The sequence below is a fragment of the Heliangelus exortis genome, chromosome 5 (genome assembly GCF_036169615.1).
Source record: "Heliangelus exortis chromosome 5, bHelExo1.hap1, whole genome shotgun sequence".
NCBI lineage: Eukaryota > Metazoa > Chordata > Aves > Apodiformes > Trochilidae > Heliangelus > Heliangelus exortis.
In genome coordinates this window covers 20,285,752-20,306,956 of record NC_092426.1, presented here as the reverse complement: position 1 = coordinate 20,306,956, position 21,205 = coordinate 20,285,752, and the positions used below count along the sequence as shown (strand labels likewise).

Below are 21,205 nucleotides of genomic sequence, written 5' to 3'. Positions count from 1 at the left end.
ATCAAAACCCTCAGGATTTATGCTGAAGAGAATGACTCAGGTTTTTCACCTCTTCAAAATACAAAATTTAGATTTATTATTTCTGAAGTACTTCAAATCAAAGAGTCATAATTTTGTCATGAATCACTTGTGCTAATTCCTGGGCAATACTGAAGTTTTCTTGGGAGGCATTCATCCAGATAACACCCATACTCAACTTCACTTACTTTTTGAGATCAAATAACACATTATCTAGGATAGCATAATGAAAAAATACATTGTTATGATATGATTAAATGGCTCAGAGCCAATACATAGTAGATCCTGGTCAGGATTAAATTCATAAGGAGCTAAGGAAAAGGTTTCTGTGGTGTGGAAAGAACAAGTAACAAAAGGCTACAAAGAACCTTTTAATCTGAAATCCTCATTTACAGTGCATTTTATACAAACATACTGCTTGCTTTCAGAGATTATAGCCACAGTATGGGACAGAGCACATGAGAACGCCTCTGTATTCCAGGATAATCCCATAATCCATCCAGATATCCAATATCTAAGAGCCTGCTCTCAGTATTTTTGAAATCAGACAACAAATGCCAAATCCTTTTATGGTAGGCAACATCAGAATTGTGGTAGTAGAGACTCTGCAGCTTTCCTTTTGAACCAAAGCTATTAAAGGAAGTAAGACTGGAAACCTGGAGTCTTCTCCAGATTCTTACCAAGTAAGAAGCCTGCAGTCAGCCTCAGCAGCATTCTTGCAGGACCATAACACTGAAAAGCAGCCATCATTCTCAGTTAACAGCAGAGATTACTCAATAGAGTTTTTGTATCCCTTCTGCTCCTATGGGCTGCAGATAAAACATCCAGTGGCAAGATCATTAAAGGACCTTGTGTGCTGTATACTGTCCAGTGTTCTACTCATTGTCATTATTTGACTATAAATAACAGCAACCAACAGCCACAGATTCATTTCTTAACAGACTAGGACAGCAGCTTCCATTTTTTGTGTTTTGTTTTGTTTTTCTGGAAATGCCTCTTTGGGCTCATGATATGCTTGTAATTTTGAATTTTAGTTTTGCAACTGAATTTCCAGTTGGCTCCTGACTTCTTACATCTTTGCCATAATTGTAGGGTTTGGAACTGGCAAGTTCAGGAGTTCGTCTCCAATTATTCAGGGTCATAAACTAAGAGAGATCTGATAAACACTGGCAGAAGTCTGAAGCCACACTGGAAATATGAGGAAAGTAGAGATCCTGGAGTACACTGATGATAAGGTAAAGTCATAGCAGCTCAGAAAGATTTCTGATCTTCAGCTGGCTAATCAACCTTGCCCTCTTATCAGCAACACCTTGCAATCTCGAGATGCTGCAATTAGTAAAAACCTTTCTTTATATGTGCTTTGTTTGATGTTCAGAGCTCAAAATTCTGCCATGATACATAAAAAGAAAACAAAAAATAGATAAATTTGTCCATGTTGGAAAATAGTGCTTCAAAACCAACCAGGTGTCTTCTTGGCACAGATGTCTTCTCATGATAAAAATCAAGATGGAATATTTGGGTGGGTTGGGTTTTTTCCATTTTGTTTTGTTTTTAATAAGTCACTATGACTGTAAGCCAAGATTAAACAGTGAGAAAGAGCTCAAGTATTCTACACATTTTCACAGTGCCTGCAGGCTATGCCAGCTACAAAACCTTTCAACACCATTCTATGCCCCATTGTGAGAAATTAAAAACTAAAAAGCCTATTTGGCAAAAGTGGCTGAGACGGTAAGGATAAAAGGAATGAGGGCTAGAGGAAAAAACAAAAAACAAGAAAAGCCATGGTGAAGCAACCTGCAGCTGACACCATCTGTTCTAAGAGAGCAAGGCCACTGAACTCCATAAAAACATTTGCTGGAATTGCTATGAATAGGTAACATCTGTCTTCTTGAACTCAGCAGAAGCATTGTTTTTTCATTTAATACTCAGGCTTCTTCTCAGCACTTTTGCTGATGACACCAAGCTGTGTGGTGCAGTTGATGGGCTGGAGGGGAGGGAGGCCCTCTAGAAGGACCTTGACAAGCTCCAGAGGTGGGCCCATGCCAACATCCTGAAGCTCAACGAGGCCAAGAGCAAGATCCTGCACCTGGGTTTGGGCAATCCCAAGCACAAATGAGAATGGACTGAGAACAGCCCTGAGGAAAAGGACTTGATGAAAAGCTCTTTGTGAGCTGACAATGTGTGCTTGCAGCCCAGAAAGCCCACAGGATCCTGCGCTGCATCAAAAGAAGTGTGTCAAAGGAGGTGATTCTCCCACTCTACTCTGCTGTTTTGAGACCTCACCTGGAGTACTGTATCCAGATCTGGAGCCCCCAACACAGGAAAAACATGGAGCTGTTGGAGGGAGTCCAGAAGAGGGCCACAAAGATGATGACAGGGCTGGAGCTCCTCTCCCAGGAAGAAAGGCTGAGAGAGTTGGAGTTGTTCAGCCTGGAGAAGAAAAGGTCCCGAGAGACTTTACAGTGCCCTATAGAGGCCTACAGGAAAGCTGGAAAGGGACTTTTTACAAGGGCATGTAGTGATAGATGAGGGGTAATGGTTTTAAACTGTAAGAAGGTAGATTTATATTAGGTATTAGGAAGAAATTCTTTCCTATGAGGTGAGAGACTGACACAGGTTGCCCGGAGAAGTTGTGGAAGCCACCTCAAGGCCAAGTTGGAAGGGGCTTTGAGCAACCTGGTCCAGTGTGAACTTTCCCTGCCCATGACAGGGGGGTTGGAAGTAGATGAACTTTAAGGTCTCTTCTAACCCAAACCATTATCTGATTCTGTGATGATTTAACAAAGGGCAGGAAAGCCAGACATCTGTCGTATAGCCTAAGGGATTTAATTCTACCACTTAAATATGGAAAAGCATTAATGATAACGTCTACAGGAGGTCTTACAGTTTATTTGGGAATTAGGAACAGCAGACATTTAAGATAGAGTGAACCCTGTACACTGAATATATTGTTTCTACTGCCTCGAGTTAACCAATTCAATGGTTCATTTTGGGGAAATGAAGCAAGTAGAGAATGGGCAACTGAAACATACAATGACTGGTGGTGATGGATACAGTGTGATCTACTTACTGCAAGGAGCTCAGAGGCAAGAGACAAGGCTTAATCCTTGCCTTGACAGGCTTCAGTTTATGTCTCACTGTTTTCTTTTTGTGGTCTCTCATCCATTTATCTAAGCTTTCCCATGTATAAAAATGGAATATTGGTTTCCACGAGCTATTGGAATTATTTATTTACTTGTTTGAAAATCACTGCTAAGCCTTTTGTGGTAATTCTGTCCCCTGTTCTTCCCTCACCTATAGAGCTCCAGGAAGGAATTCCCACTGCTCTTCACCACTTACATGGAGACTCTTCTGCCTTTGTTTCACAGTGGTGATGTTAAAACCCAGTTTCTTTTCACAGATGAACACAGTGTTTGTGCAGCACCTTATGTAAAGGAGCCCTCACCTAATGCAATACTCACTACCACCACAGCAGCTACCATCAAAACAGCAACAACAGTGTATCCTCATGTGACTTAGCAATGGGTTTTATAGTTATGATTTTAACGATTTTCACCAAATTTCTTTCTTCAGATTCAATAGAAAAGATACTTAAGCAATGAGTTGACTGAGTCAAGATAATTACATTGAGCTGTTAAAGGCATTTTGAATTTTTTTACTTGTCAGTGTAGATACACTGCTGCCTGTGTGGTTCTGCTGCCTGTGTGGTTCTCTTCTATATAACCTGTCTAATGGTAAAACCTTTTTCATGTCAATAACAATTGCTTTAATGGATATTAGTAATTTCTTGTTTTCAGCATAACTGAAGCTCTTTTAATTAAATTACTTGTGTATCCATTGTTTAAGGGCAAGATGGTTAAAAGAATATTTGCAATGGTAGTAGAAAAAAGAACAGAAAAATAGGGGGACATGGTGGGGAACAAAATACCTGCAACAAATGTAGGAAACAGGCTCCAGGGCATTGTCCCTTTCCTGCCTAGGCACTTCATCATGATTTCATGAGATTACACAATGAGATAGCATCTTCCAGCCTGTGAAGTCCTAATTATTACATTGTATCATTATTTATTTTTCTTTCCACGTGCTCAAATCTTGACACAAGTGTGAATAAGAGAGACTAAATGGAGTTTTTTCACCCACACTGGCCAGGCCAAATCCATAACCAACTGAAAACAGGAAATCTAAAGTTATTGGCTGATGGAGGCCTATGGAACTAAGCCCGGATTTTTGGAGACCCACCAGGTGCTCTGAATGTGACACTATTCAAGAGACATTAGAAAGTATAAGAGGAGAGAGTATTTGATACTGTGTGAACTCAAAGAACTGAAGTGAAGGCCACAAGGTTCGATAGCTGAAGACATTTAAGAGACCATGAGAACAAGTAAGTTTTTTCTAAGAGCTGCTTCATCATTTGTAGTGCTAAGGAGACTGATTTCTTGAAATGACTATAGGCAGATGCAATGTGGCAGATCCACAAGTGCTGTCAGTTGTCATAGTTTCGTATGACTTCAGTGGATTCAGGCCAATTTGCATCAGCCAAGGATCTGTCCCACACTGTGCTCATGCATTTGTTACTCATATGTTAAAAGCTGTGGAAGATCGTTCCAGAGCTGAACTTGAATCCAGCACCTGTGGACTTAATTTTCATACTGACACAGAGAGACTGTCATGTTTGAAAGTTGCACAAGTTCAATCCCTTAAGTGGGGATAATAATATTTGTCTGTGTCACTGAGGTGCTGGAAATCTATGCATTTTTGAGACATGCCTCCTGTGGCATTTAAAGTTTCGGTAATACTGTGAGGTTGAATAATATTTCAAGGCTCATAAAAACTGATTAAAAATGCATTTCTCTTCCATTATGTGAAAGAACGGGCTGCTGAGGGAAATAGTAAGAACTGATCCCCTGTATCCACTATAATTTAAAAATATTATTAAACTAATCTGAACTCTTCAGGGTATTAGGCTTAACTGGTATTGCAGATCACTACCTATTGAGGGAGTCCACTGATGAAGTTTCTGAAATAAAGATGAGACACACCCCTTATTTGCTGAACTTCCAAGTTTCCTGTATATATAACTTTACTCTGGGATCTTATCTCAGGGAAAGAAAAGACAAGCAAACAAAAAAAGATCTACAAAGCAGTTCTTCTTTTCATTTAATTATCAGTTTAAATAAAATGGCTTCTTTTGGAGAGAAAAGAGACAGCAAATTTGATGGAAGAAAAAAACCCAAAAACGAAAAACATGTCTGTGTTCTCTCCTTCCTTCTAAACATCACAGATCAAATAGAGTTTATCTGCTGCCTAGGGGCAGGTCGCCTCTATTAAAAATTATTGTGGTCTCTACTTTGACTGACCAGACTAGTTTTTATTCTAGAATTTGAAACACCTGACCAGTTTTTGTATCAGTGTCTTTTATGAATTCACCCTACCAAGCATTTTCAATAAATTCTTTTGCACTACTTCCTTTCCTACTTCCTTTTTACTAGGTAGCCAGACCAAAATAGAAAATCATTCCATTTTCTAAATGGAATAAAAATGTGGTGTAAAACTCTCCCAGCCAAATCTGACAAAATTGTATTGCTCTTCATTAGCAGTTAGAAACTAATTCCACAATGGTCAATTACTTAATCTCTATACTACTGCTGTGAAGTAGTACTGTTTTGTTACAGAAGGTAACAGAGAAATTGAGGCTCAAGGCCTTGATGGCAGGCCAGGAATCTATTTATGCACTCCTAGTTCCTCCTCACTTCCACCCCCTGCCCTTAAGTTAGTGACCAAAACAGGAGATGTTCTGTTTTCCTCATCCATATCAATTATTTGGTTTTGTCTTTGCTGTTAAGAAGACTGTACCCATAATTTTCAGAGGCAAAAGAGCATCATGCTTCTCCACTTTTTTTTTAAATTTGCATTGTATTATTTGTATTATCCAAAGAATCCACACACACAAAGAAAAGCTCAAGTTTGCCCAGAGTCACCCAACAGTCAAATGCTAAGTAATGCAGTTGCCAGCATAAACTTATATTGTGTTCATAAATCCTCATGTATACACTTACCTTTTTCTGTATCCATTGACTCAAGCCTTGTACACAGCAAAAGCAAAATGCAGAGGAGTCAGTTTTGTGGTCTTCTGGCTCATTCAGAAAGCACTTCCCACAATTTAATGTGGACGTAGGTGAAAAAAAAGGTGAGAGAAATGTAGACAAGCCAGGCAGAAGTGATACCATGACAGTAAGATAAGGTGCAAAGAGTAGGTAAGTCCCAGTGACCTTATTTGAGCTCTGTGGCCTTCTTCCTAAATAGCTACAGCTGTCCTCCTCTGTAGGAGGGTTAAACCAAGAAACTCCCTGAGGGTGAAGGCAGGAATCTTGGTTTATAAGAAGCTGTTAAAAAAGAAGAAAACAAGTTGTGTCATGGTCCAGAAGAAGCAGGAGAGAAAGATATAAATAGCAATATTCTGACCCTTACGCAAGGATGTATTTGTGAGAAGTGTCAGAGAGAAGAAAAATAGCTGGCTAATGTGATTGACCTCATTGTCAAGGTTTGATGGTGTAGCCAAACACTTAAAATCATGTGAAACCAAAACAAAAAAGGGAATGCTGAACTCTGGGTACTCAGAAATTACTTTCATTGTAAAACCAACAATGTTTTGGCAAAGAAGTCACTAATTGCAACAAGTGCCATCTTTGTTCAGGTAGAATGACCTCAGTCATTTTACAGCAGCTGTACATTCAGCAGAGAAGAATGGTTTGCAGTGAAATGCAGGCAGGATAAACTGTCAGACCTCAAGGGGCTGATTATAACCCACAGTGTGTAGTTCTGCAGTGTAAGCAGTACAGGGCAGATGCTTTCAGTCTGTTTTTACTGTCGTGCACTCCCAAAACTCATGAGGTTCCCTGGCAACACACTCTACATTTGTTCTCAGTGTAGGTAGCCCTTATACAGGTAGATCCATGGAATATTCTCAGCAGTAATGACTATGCTTCCAAGAAGAGTTTGTGGAATCGTGTGCTTGACTTCAGCTGTCAAGCTGAATTCATGTGATGGAGCTTATGCAGAATCCTGTTTGCAAGAACTGAGCCCAAGTATCTCTGTGGAGATAAAAAGGCTCTGCTTGCAGCTTTTCCCATTTCAGTACTATAGGATACAAACTTCACAAGTGCTAGTATGCCTCCTTTTTATTTGGCCAAAAGCAAAGCTCTTCTATACACTTTATTATGAAAGGACAAAGCTATTTTGCAGAAGGAAGATATTTTTTCACATTATACCTGTAGGAAACTGGAAATCACTTGAGATTTTTTTTTCTCAAAGATGAGATTTTCACAGAAGGTACTAGAGTCTTTTCTTATCTCTAAAAAATTGTGTATTTTCTTGTTGCCACAACTTTTCACCTCACCCCAAAACTGCTTTTTAAACATGTTTTTTTCAGACCTATGTTTACCCCGTAATAAACAAGTGTTGAAATATTTGAACTGAAATTGAAATTTTTAGATTATAATGGGTCTGTGCTTATAAGAAAAGAAGAAATATAAAATAGACAGTGAAAGAGCCACAGCTGATCTCACCTGAATGCCCATCCTTTCATTAAATTTAAGGGAATTCTATTAGCTGGCAATCCAGAGGGTTTTTACATACTTCTTTCTTGGTCTGCTTCCTTTAGAATACAAAGGGTGAGCAACTATAAAGCTAGAAACTAAAACAAGAACATAAGACTATTTCTGTTTGACTGCATTAGCTTTTCCAGCCTGTCACCACAGAGGGAGGTGGAAAAGGTGGCAGGACCAGTGAAAAGATGCTCCTTGCTTGGCAAGATAAAATACTGCCAAATTCAATGACACTGCAAAATAGACTCAGGTGATATATTTCTAGTTTGAAAAGTAAACGAGTCCGAGTCCCACAGCATGTACCCTTGTGACTCGCATGTTCATTTATCACAGGAGAGCCAGAGTAATGTATTCAATGTGTCAATCAAGCTGTCCCCTATGTTATTATCACCTATCTTCCACAGTCCAATAGACTTCCAAAATGCACTCTGGTCCTGCCTAAAGCATGATCTGCTTCAGCTGTAGCCTTCGCTTCCCTGGAGAGCCACCCCTCACCATCCTTCATCTAATGAGAGGGAGTTCTGTGGACACACCAGGGAGTTTTCTTTCTCTCTCTGAATTATTCACAGGCCTCTTCAGAATACTAAAAAATAGCTGACAAAGTCCAACTATTTCCTATTCTTGCACTTGCTCAGTCATTTCCCCTTGTGCCAAAATCAACGTTATGGATAGACAAAAATTTTGCTTGTAGCTCTGTTGGCTCTCTCAAAGTCTGTCTGTAGTCACTTTAGATTCTCTGCAGAGTCAATCACTTCCTTCAGAAAGTCATTGGTCAGTACTGGATTTGGTTCTAGCCACAGTAAAATCCTATTAAAATCTTGGTGTTTCTATTTTCAGTCTTAATATTAGCACAAATAAAAGCATTTTCATTTAATCTGGGTGAGCAAGAAGAAAAATAAGAAAACTGCTTTCTATTAATTTTGTTGTGCTTGGCACAACGCTCAGCTGTGACTCCCTACATTTATGGGTCAGGTTCTATTGTGTCAAAAAATACTTGAAAAATCATATCTCATTTTTGTGCACATTTATTTTAGGCCATAATATATTTAAATATTACCATATTCTATAGAAAATTAAATCTTTAAAGGAAACTCTGATGAGAGGGGAGAAGGGAGTGCACTAACAGTTTCTAGGATGTTGGAGATTTAAATTTAGGTTTCTCATTGGAACTAAGCACATGGCTCTGCACAATGGGCTATCATCTGCTTTGCAACTGCATTTCGTCATCACTAGAAACTGCATTCTACATCTACATCACTTTTCTAAGCCTGCAAAAGGCTTTGATTAAAACAAATTAATTTCTCAAGTTATTTCTTCATCAGAGAGCAAAACATCTCCATTTGTTATGTATATGTATATGATTTCTAGATAATGTATCAAAATGCAATACAGTTAATATTCCTCCTTGAGTATTTCAGGTTCCAAAAATTACCAGAGTCAATGGGCTGTGCTGACAGACTTGACTTTAATCCAGTTTATTGAGTCTGCCATGCCTATTGATTCTTATCTGGGTCACTATTGACCATGAGACAAAGTTCACCATTTAGCCTTTTAGAAACAACCTTTAAAAGTACAAGATATTTTGAGAAGCAAACAGAGGAAACAAATGAAGTGGCATGTAAGGTAGGAGGTGCACGAGTATTTCAGAGGGTGCTCCAGATGGAGGGACAAATCCCACAGACCATCTACCTACTGAAGTGTTCCAGGCCCTTCTGAAGCTCCAGATATTTGCAAGGTAGATAATCTGCTCTGGATTAACTTTATGCAAATTTTTCTAATTGAATGGGAAAAGCTGGGTCAGCATGAACATACAGCTATGCATATCTATCTCGATAGCAGCAGCTGTGTCTTGGTGCAGGCACAGAACTAGACAAATATCAGAAAGATCCACATGATATCTTATGCACTATCATTAAATAAAAAGGCACTGCTCAATAAGTTTCTCTGCTCATCTGGAAGACACTCACAGGCTGATGTCAAAAAGATAATTATTGAACTGACCCTGGAGCTCTCCTTGCACTCCACTTTTTTTTTAAGTACTGAGGTGAGCAAGGATTAACTGTTCAGGATACCCAGGATATCTCCTCATGAATTGTTGTCACCTGTTCTCGTTGAATAACAGTGCTGCTTTGGGCAAACACAATTTCAATAAATAAAAAGACTTTTGTTCCCCTTATATTTCTTAACATTTCTTATATTTCTTAACAACTCTTACCTTTTGTTTTCAGCAAAGCCAGAAATGACAACTTCTTCAGATTCTACCTTCAACACATTCTCAGACATTCCTAAAAGCTATCCCCACCTGAGGGCTGTCAGTTTTCTGACATCCCAAAAGCTCTCCACACTGCCTTTTCTTAGAAGATTCTGGAAAAGTTCCATTTCCTACCCAACTCAAAAATCAAAATTCCCATCAGTATTGTCATACCATGCCTCTTTTTGTAGCATATACTTCTATCCCTGATCTAGAGCTTGTGGGTTTTGCCTGTTATTTAAACTTTTAGCTTTTAGGTTAGCAAAAGTGTGTTGGTTTGGATTTTGGACAGTTTCAAATTCAGAGTTGCTGTTTAGCAAGATAGAACTAACAGTCTGCATTTTTATTGTATTGTTATGAGAAGAATGCACACAAAAGGTCAGTCTACTGCCCTGCTTAGCTCAAGTCTTCAGCTGCCATAGGTTTGCAGAAGCCAGAATCAGTCTCACCCAAGGACCGTCTCACTTCCATGGTAGAGTGGTTCACACCGAGTTCCAGCCAAGGCACCATCCTGGGGCAGAGAAGAGCCTTTCTCTGAGTATTTCAGCATTTCCTCTTCTGTCTGGAACTTCTAAAGCATCATAAAGAAAGAATGTAGTAGTGGCTGTGAAAGCTAAATGAAGCTTTTTTACCTAAAAATTACTTGGTGTGTCAGTGCTAGCTATATTCAGTACTTTTCTTATGGCTCGATTTATTTGAAAATGTGGCTACATGGCACCTCAAGAACTGGAATCTAATTTTTACTTCCATTATTCTGGAGAAAAGGTCAAAAACCATCCTCTAAATGGATGTCCAAGACTCAGAACACAATGAAAATCTCCCTTCCATGGTTTTGTATAATTTTTTATAATGGAATTATGTTTTTTAAATTGACTGCAGTTTTGGGGGACTGGTGCATGAAGGCTGAATGTTTTGAGCTGACAAGGATTTACTCCATAGAAAATAAGTAGAAGTTTTATATATGCATTTATGTATCATAGACTTCCATGGCCCAAGTAGATCAAGAATGCACTGTGACATTGGAATGAGAAGCATCTCCTTTCATATTAAAACTCCAACACTAACCAGCTATGTAACTGTGCACATGCTTACATGGATATATTTATCTTCTATCGAACAAATGCCTACATACTAAGTAATGGGTACTTCATTTAAATTTCTAATGAATAAATACTATTGTTGTGTGAGGAAATCCCAGGATGATGGAAAAATACAATGTAGGAATATCTGTATGTTAGCCCTATTCTGAAATTCCTTTTGCATCCATAATTAGCCACTGTTAGAGGCACGGCTAGTTGGACCTCTAGTTTTATCAAATATTTAAATTATGTCCTTAAGGAAATTACATTTTCTGTAGAAGAAAAGTTCTCAGGAATGAATCCAATAGTGAAAATGAAGTCATATGCTGAGCTCTGAAAATAATCCAGCCTTTATAGGAGGTGCTCTTAGGGTGCTCAGTGCTTAAGTATCACTGGTTGTATATGGATACACCAGTAGAGCAAAATACCAGAAGGACTTTTATCTACAGAATTCAGAATTATTTTTTTAGTTAAAAAAATCTGTCATTATAGGAGGGTGACTGTCTCCCTCTGTGCTTCTCCACTTCAGCAGCGTAGCACAGAGAATTTTGCTCACATTTTTAGTATGGTTTTGGCAGTGTCAGACTTTTATTTTCTGAAAATGTTAAAAGGAAAATAAATTAGGTTATGCATGAGGAGGACTATCAATTATTTCCAGTTCCTTGGGTAATTCCTGATTTATTTCAGAAGACAGACAAATAGCTTCCTGTTTTGTACTTTAGAAAATTATGAATTCACCTAAGCATTCCAGCTGTCCAGCTGTAACTAATTTGTGTTACTAGTTATCATGGTCTTTTCTCTTTGTATAAGTGGAGATTAATGAACCATCTCATGTGCTAGATTTTGTTCTGCTGGCACTTTGTACCTTACTTCAGTAACAGCATTAAACTTCTCTCTAGAGTTCCTAAACTTTCTTTGAAGAATATATGCAGGAATGAACAAATAGCACAAAAATGCTTGTAATAATGGTATTTGTGGCAAATTCTACAGAGTAAAGCATCAGGAAATACTCTTGTTTCATCCTCTTATTGCATGTCCCTCTAGCAGCCAGCTCAAGTGAGGTCATACGATCTGCCTACCAGCTGGCATTCCCACATCAAGTTTCTTTTAAAAAAGTATTATTTAGACTCATGCCAGCTGCTGCTGTCTATACATTTTACAGTCATTGTGATTCTGTTACGAAAACAGGACTGTTAATTTAAAGATACTTGGTTTGATGAAAGTATAGAGTTGTTCAACATATACCTTCATTAATTTGGATTATTGAAGAACTTCAAACACCAAGAAATAGGTAATAATTTTTAAATGACATAACCAACACTTCTGTTTCATATTTATTACATTACTGGAAGATATTAGCTTCCATTAATTTAAATAAAATATCACAGGCTGTCTTAGTAAAGTTTCAGTTCACAACTAGAGAAACCTCACAAACCCTTTCTTCATCTATCACACCTGTAACTCACATGAAACAGCAGCCCACTGTAAAATTACAAGTTACATCAATATCCAGTAGTCTGGAATACTGTATCCCTTTAAGTTCTGGATTTAATCAGAACAAACATAGAATCATAGAATAGTTTTGGTTGGAAAAGACCTTTAAGACTATTAAGTCCAACCATTAACCTAGCACTGCCAACTCCACCACTAAATCGTGTCCCTCGGCACCATGTCTACACATCTTTTAAATACCAATAAGGATGGCAGCTTGACAACTTCCCTGGGCAGCCTGTTCCAGCGTTTGATAACCCTTTCAGTAAAGGAACTTTTCCTAATGTCCAACTGGAACCTATCCTGGTGAAATTTAAGGACTTTTCCTCTTGTCAGAGAATCACAGAATGGTTTGAGTTGGAAGACACCGTAAAGATAGCATAGTTCCACTACCCCTGCTATGGGCAGGGACACCTCCCACTAGACCAGGTTGCTTAAAGCCCCATCCAACCTGATGTTGAACACTTCCAGGGAGGGGGCAGCCACAACATCTCTGGGCAACCTGTTCCAGTATCTCATCACCCTCAAAGTGAAGACTTTCTTCCTTATGCTTAATCTAAATTTACCAGCCTCCAGTTAAAATCATTCCCACTATCACTACATGCCCTTGAAAAAAGTCCCTCCACAGCTTTCCTGTAGGCCTCTTCAGGTAGTAGAGGGCCTCTATAAGGTCTCCCTGGAGCCTTCTCTTCTCCAGGTTGAACAACTCTAACTTTCTCGGCTTGTCTTCATAGGGGAGGAACTTCAGCCATTTGATTATCTTCATAGTCTTCCACTGGACTCTCTCCAAGAGCTGTGTTTCCTTCATGTGTTGCAAGCTCCAGAGCTGGACAAAGTAATCCAGGTGGGGTCTCATGAGAGCAGAGTAGAGGCCATAATCATCTCTTTTAACTTTCTGGCCATGCTTCATTTGATGCTGGGGAGGATAAGGCTGGCTTTCTGGGCTGCAGGTGCACGCTGTGCATGTTTAGATTGCTACCAACAAACTCCTCTTATACTCTCACTTACTGCCTGGGAGACCAACACCCACCTCACTGCAACCTCATTTCAGGTTAGTTGTAGAGGGTGATAAGGTCTCCCCTGAGCCTTCTTTTCTCCAGACTAAACAACCCCAGTTCCCTCAGCTACTCCTCCAGACCCTTCACCAGCTTCATGCCCTTCTTTGGACACAATACAGCAGGTTGGATCTGAAATGATTAAATAGAACTTATACGCCATTCTGCTCCATTTTCCTGCCTTGGAAATGCTCTCTTCCTAATTCTGCCTGGGCATCTTGCCCTTAACAAAGTCCCTAAAATACAAAAACTGAGGTTACAAGAACATCCTCTTTTGTTTCTAGATCAGCCCTCAGAAGCTGCCATCACTTTTTCACTTTCAACCGAAAACACTGCTTTTTGCTTTTTCTTTTTCTTTCTCTCTCTCTCTGGACTATTTTAGTCCAGTGGCTATGTTATTTAACCTGGTTGAGTGTTTGGGGCAGTACGTGGAATGAAAGACATTACAGAACTTAACATTCTATACTATTGCCTCATACTTCCCTGAATAGATAATATCATGGACACAAATGGCTGAACAAAAAAAAAAAAAAAAAAAAAAAAGCATGAGAACTGAATATGTGTGGGGACTGAAACATTTCAAGAACTGAATAATGCTTTCATTCTCTGTTTAGTCTGACAGGTGACAATGTGTCTTGAACACTTTAGTACTGAATGATGGAGAAGATGAAAAATTCATTTGAGAAATAACTTTTTTAATCCAAATATTTAAGTTTTTGTAATTCAAGAGTGTGCCTAACTAGGGCATAATATTTCTGTCACTTATGGCAATGTATAAATCACAGAAATGGTACTAGTCACATTCAGTCACATCCTCCCGCCCTCCACATCAAGACTGCAAGTTTAAACTGGTCTTTGGGAACACTGATCTTCAGGAAATGGTTTTTCATTGTAACTTCTTATTGTAAATTTCAATTATATTTGTAATTGGAGAATCCTGTGGTTTTTCTTAGGATGGGGAAATGGATAATGTTTCTAGTAGGCAAAAAATCTTCAGACTTCTAGGAAATGTTCTGTGCAAACTAAGACCAGAATATGAAACTTCTTGAGTGAAGACAGCATCACTTCGCTTACAACAGCAAACAGTTTATCCGTGTAAGTTGCTCAGAGCTGTTCTCTTAATACTGTAGTAGTTCAGGAAATAAGAAGATAAACTTTTACTTATGTTTGTTTATTTCAGCCATTGTCATCTCTGGTGTCATCATGGTCTTCTTGCAGGAAGCTGGGGGATGTGCGTGGTTCCCTCTGCACACACAGCCTGGGACCGGGGAGCTGCCTGCAGCACCCTTTGCACCACCAGCCCTGTGAGGACAGCCTCCAAGGTGGGCAGGTGTCAGTCTTGTCCTCAGTTATTGAAGATACAGAGAAGAGCAGCCAGAATGAAACATAAATATAGCAGTTTGCCTTCTAAAACTGCAACAATCATGGAGAAAAATCACTGGCTCTACTAGATGGGCTCCATCCTTTCTACCCAAATAGCAACCTGTTTTATGGTTTATATAACATTACCACGCTAAAGATAACACATTAGACTATAACAATGCCATGTGCAATGGTGTGTACAAATTCACAAAGATCTACCCAGAACAAAGGATTTTCGATTAGTGAAAATGTCATATTTTTCAAATATTTGCCTGAATCACACCGAAGCCAACAGGCTTCTCACAGGCTCAGGAGTCCAAACAAATGTGTTTGGAAAACGCACTTTCCATGCTGTCTCTTAAAGCATCTTCCCAGAGCTTGCAGCTGCTGAGTGAAATTGATATAACAAGCAATGCCATCAGCTGGCATAATCTGATCCAGATGGATGGGTTGCTCTAAGGTCTAATAGTTCAGAAATCTCTTTCAGGGATGCCCCATGAGAGGGAATCTGTAAGTAATGGGAATCCTACTAAAGACAGTAGTTTTGAGATCTTCTGGCTACCTTAAATCAAGGACTTTCAGACCTACTATGGTCAATTTTAATGAAAATTTCTTGTAGTACAAGCAACTTTTAACATTAAGACGAAGGAAATGTCTGAAAAATCATGTTTTGTCCTTGATAGGTCATTAATTATACTCCTAGCAGATCTTCCACATCAAAGATATTACAGAAGCCATAAATGATACAAGTTATTTTAAGAATCCACCTTCAGTTTGACTAGGACTTGAATTTTCTAACACCCTACAATATATCTGAAGGATGTATCTGTTTCAAGATAACATTTTTTATAAAAGCAGAGGCACTGCATTCACAAGAGTCCCCCGGAAAGGCAGATCACCTTGCTTGAGATATGTCTTGTACAAACAGCTGCTTTTCCTTTGAAGTGCAGTGTACAACAGAGACTGGATGAGTCAAGTTACAGAAATTTTCTTTTCTAATAAAATCAAAGCTTGACATGGAAAGCTATGACATGAACAAATGAGAGCTTAGAGCTTAATAGAAAGAAATCAAAGAACTCAGGGAAATTACCTATCCAGTTTCTGAAGACAATCAAATACAAATATATTTTCTTATGATCCACTTTTTAACGACTTTAAATTGCTTTAAAATGCATGGGTAGTTCCTATTTTTCAAACAAAGACATCTCTAAAAACTTGAAATACTTAAAGTATTTCAGACACTGTTGCTTATTTCATGTGATCAGTTTTAATGTGTTTAATAGTTTAATACTGCTTTACCATGCACCTTGCTGACACTTATAAAAGCACTAATGGCCAACTTAACTGATATTTCAGCAGCATTGACAAAATTTATAAGAAATACAATGTTTTTATTTAAGGGGCAACTTGTCCCTCAAGAGGAAAATTTCTGCATTAAGTCAGGGACTTATAAAATAGCAAATCTAACATCTTTTTTTTCCATCTCCACCCCTGGCTCCACAACAGGAAGCCATGAAGGGACCCTGCCATGGGGCAGGGGAAACCATGCCTATGGTTTGTGTTTGAGAGATGCCACAGGCCTGTGGTGCAGATCCAAAAAGACTTCTCAAAAACTTCCAGCACTATGAGTTTTGGCTTCACAGTGAGAGCCTGAGACCCCTTCCAACAGAGAAGAGAAGTCCAGTTGGGCTGCAGACCTGGATTGTGCAGCACTACCCTGGAAAGGCTCCTGTGGCTACCTAACCCAGAGCTGCAGACAGTGCCTGGCAGCTTGACATCTGGCCAGGCTCTGAATCCAGGTCAGGTTCAAGTTCTCTGAAAGTTTGTTAAATCTGAGACATTTTGGACAAGACATTCAAGACTCAACAAAAAGGCATTTTTAAATTAAATTCTTTCTCTCTGCAATTCACAACAAACACTAACTGTGAGTTAGTTCATTATGTAAACAGCAAAGGGTTGAATTTTGGCTGCTTTCAGTACCTCTGGTCTGTTGCTCTTTCTGAACAGAATATCAGTCTCTGGTATAGTGTTAACTAAGCTTCTTCCTTCTCTTGATACTCACGTGAATGTCTCATGTTATCTGAAGATTTTTCACAGTCACTAATATATATTACTCCCCACAAAAGCTTCTGACAGGAGAAAGTAATTGTCCCCAAAGGATCGTCAAAGGATAAAACATTATCCATGTTATACAGTGAGTACAGGAAATCTGTGGATGCACCAGAACATTAACCTGGAGCCTCCATTCCTATCAACTATGCTGACCTTATAAGCTCTTTTTTTCCTTCTTTTTTTTCTCTTACTCAAGCAGTGCAGTCTCAACACCACATTTTTGTCATTTAGATGCATGTATTTAATTATGAGTCACCATTCCAGAAGAAGAACAAAGTGATTATACTTCCATGTGAATTTGCAGAATGTTTATCTGGTTAGAGATACATGAATGAAAATAATGTATGAGCATAAAAATAGAAAGGAAAAGCTTTATTGTGGCTTCTTTGAAAGTCTGGAATGTATCTCAGAAGACAATAAGGAAACCAAGAAAAATCTTTATTCCAGCTGATAAATATTTGTTCTCTCAAGTTTTTAATCCATGGCAGAGAGGGATAATGGCTGAATCTATTAGCTCAATTTTTATTTTAAGCATAAGAACATTTTTTAAGTAATAAAAAACTTAGTTATAAAGATGCTTAATTAAGCAGCATAGAAATTAAAGAGGAAGTATTTATAACTCTAATGCTGAATTATTCTGAGAATGAACATGATCCTTAATGTTATTATTTAGCCAGAAATAAAACAGTCTTTTAATTTCTGTTAGCTGCATGTGGATTTGAAATAGGATTTCTTCCTACAGAGCTGCTTTTGAGGGTCAGAAAAATATAAAATACCTTCTCAGGTGATCTTTTTTTCTCACACAATGTCTCCCTAGCAGATGAAGACTCCCCTTGGGGGAATTTCCAGATCTTTTTTCTGTGACTGTGGCTTCAGTTATGCCATACACCACCTAAGGCACATCTCCAGAATCTGGAAAAACTTATTCTTAGTTTGAGAGTTGAGGTTAAGAGGACTTACAGAAAAGAAAAAGCCCCAAAGTGATGAACCAATGCTAGAGCATTTTCTAAGATGATACAGAGATGGAGGGCCTGAGGTGACTTTGTAGATACTTGGATGTTAGTAGTTTTGGTGCAAGTTTAATTCCTTACTCTATTCACCCAGGGCCCTCTGGGGAGACATGCACATCATCCACGCATGTAGGGTGGGGGCTTTTACGGAGCTTCAGTACCATCCCTTCTCACTGCTCTGATTGTCTGTACTGCAGATAGGACATTCAGAAGCAGAACCTTTTGTTCTAGGAAAGAAAGGGCTACAGCAAGCCCTAATCCTCTGTTTGTGGCATCACAACAGTATCCACAGCAACTGTGATGTGATACAGAATGGAATGTGACTTCAAGCGCCTGCAGCTGATGAATGAGGAACAAAAATCCTGTTGTCATGCAGATACCCTCAGCAATGGCATCTGTATGAAGCAAATGAAATATATATATCTGAAATATGCACAGAAAAAGGTTGCTCTCTGGCTAGTGCCATTTCTGCCTCAAGGTACACTTCAGTCACCATAACAAAAAACTCCAAGGGATGGAGCAAGCCAAAGATGGAAAGAGAGTCCCTAAGGCATCTCTGTTAATCACTAGCTAGTTATTTATTTAAAATGACAATGAGAAATATAACTACATCAGTTTCCTGCAATTTTCGCTGTGTTTTCAGAGTTCAGTTATCATCTGTGTTGAATAAATAATACAGATGAGAAGACCAAGGAAGGATAAACCCAAAGTCTGAAGTACAGTAAACTGCTTAGAAGTTGGCCCCAGGGACTTTGGATTCATGACGGTTCTTTTCCCAGACCCTCCTCAGATTTGCCTTGAGAATATGACAAAAACCTTTTTGTTATGTCTCCACAATACCTGGCACAATGGGGCCCTGATCCATTCCTGGAGCCTCTAGGCATTGCCACAGTACAAACAAATAACAATAGCTAGCAGCCAAAGACATTGCTGGGAATTGCTTAGTAGGCAAGCAAGCTTCTTATAGAAGTGTGTGTTCTGAGCACTTATTCAGTTCACACAGCATAGGCTTTTAGAATATTCTTTGTTGAGAAAAAGCAACTGTTGGAAACATCCCTTTGACCCTGAGTCAGGGTCAAGAAGGTGGAAGATATTAGAGCTGTTTCTCTTTGCATATTACAACACTGAAATGGTCTTCAAGGAATTAAGGGTTGGACTTGATGATCTCAGAGGTCCCTTCTAACCCGGATGATTCTGTGATTCTGTGAAGTATGCTGGGTGTGTGTGACCAAGGAATTCTCCAGTAATGTCACAGCAATTACATAAAACACCCATGTTTTCAGCAAACACACAGTATGAAATCCTGACATGACACATCTACCTATTTATGTGATGCATAAAAAAAATAATCTGGAAAATAAACTGGAAAAAAATAATCTACTTATCCAGGTTTTGGGTTAGTACACTGAAAACTTGCACCTGATTCCTGGCTCTGGCACAGATATTTGTATGTCCTTTGACAATTCACTCTACCTATCTTCCTTTTCAACCTCAAAGCACAAGGAAAACCAGAATGCTTTTTCTGTCTCAAGGGCATCGTGAAGATTTTCAAGCAGGGTTAAAATTAAGATGCTGCTGAGATGAGGCCAAAAAGATATGCAGAAACCTAGACAAATAGATCCCTGAACTTTAGGATGAGAACTCAAATTGAGGTAACACAGAAAACAATTATCAGATTGCATTTCTTCTACTGCATTTCATATTCCAAGTGTGGATGAGTCTGGCTTTAAAAATATTACATTATTTCAGTAATTCCCCAGGTCCATTGGTTTTTGCCCTTCTTCAATAGTTAGAAAACAATGACAGTTTTAATGAGTTCAGATTATGTGACAGTTGAGAAATAATATTGACTTTTGAGAAATCCAGTTGTCTTTCTGTGTCCAGGTCCATGCCCACACAGAGAATATCCAACTTACTCTTTCCCAGATTGCTAGATACATTTCACATCAAGTCTAACACAATTTTTTTAGTTAAATGGCATCAGTAGAGCCCCTTTCTGGAGAGGCTTCATTGCTGGGTGTAAGCCAGCACAGACAGGGTAGGGCTACACTGTGGTTCTCACACGTCAGTTTTGCCAGTGTTTTCCATAAGAAGAAACTTCTGTCTTGACATTAGATGTTACTCCATGACTCTTTTTTATTTCCATGTAGAACAAAGTCTGTAGACAAAGCCTTTTTTAGACCTACACATTGTAGACTTGATCTGACTCAGTCATTTCTTCCAGGCAAAGAAGTTTCATATAAGTCATTCCTTTTTGCTGCAGCTGCTATCCACTGGGCCAAAGAGATGAAAATGTGGTGAACATAATTTCCCTATGTCAGAACTGGAGAAACAGATGCAAGTAGGCATTGTGCAAGTTGCACAGTGCTGCATGAACTCAGCTGTAGAACAGGGTAGCAGAATCCTTATTCTAAAAACTATCTTGAGCAAGAAAATCCTCACATGTAAAGTTGTGAGACTTGCTCATAATGTTTTCTTGTATACCAAGAATTTCTTTAAGGCATGAGGATATACACAAAACATTTTTTCCCATCTTACAGAAAGAGACACCAAAGTTATAATTATTTTCCCAACAGTTAGCTGTTTTCCTATCCAGATGTTCTTCCTGTCTCCCACTTGTTCCTTTCACAACAGTTATCTGACATGACTGATTCCCCCCTGGTATCTTGCCCCTCTCTGTGGCTATCTCTGTCATTTAGGTTCTACAGAGAACAATTCAAGTATTTACAGGATGTTCAGGCACCAGTTGGAGAACCTGGTTATCAACAGAGTTACATACAGCTGCAAGGGTGATGGTAGGAGTAGGGACTTAAAATAGTTCTCCTGTTCTGTCTGAGGGTCTGACCCAGTGTGTAGTAGAAATCTTTAACACTTCTGCCTTCTAGCAGTATTGGTCTCTCAGATCAGAAGGAGTAGATTAAAAAGTATGCAAAGGAAGTAGGGATCCAACCTGTCTCTTAGACATGGAATTGAAGAGACCTGAGCCTTCCCTGTGGAAGTAAGGGCATAGGGGTAGCAACAGGCACACAATGCAGACATTTAGGGGGTGGGTTAGGGTGTAAGAGTACCTTTACCCGTTTAAAACACACAGAGCTCTTAAAGATTTTTTTTTCCAAAGTCAGACCCAATTACAACTGTTTACAGAGCCCTTTCTCTCTCCCTCAGAGACTTTGGCTGGATTCCCATCGTTTCCGGGACCGGACCCAATTATGCCACTGACCAC

General features: G+C 39.0%; 1 protein-coding gene across 4 annotated transcripts in view; it reads right to left on the bottom strand.

Moving 5' to 3' along the window:
- DIO2 (iodothyronine deiodinase 2) overlaps positions 1-21,205 on the bottom strand; it is a 73,156-nt gene that overhangs the window by 32,327 nt on the left and 19,624 nt on the right. Inside the window, exon 2 of one of the 4 annotated variants that reach the window (XM_071745847.1) lies at positions 10,331-10,444. The exons of 2 other annotated variants lie outside the window; for them this stretch is intronic. The gene's annotated coding sequence lies outside the window, so the exon portion shown is untranslated. Of the gene's footprint in view, positions 1-6,074; positions 6,402-10,330; positions 10,445-21,205 lie in introns of all 4 variants that reach the window. One more of the 4 variants, XM_071745849.1, reaches the window with a different exon arrangement.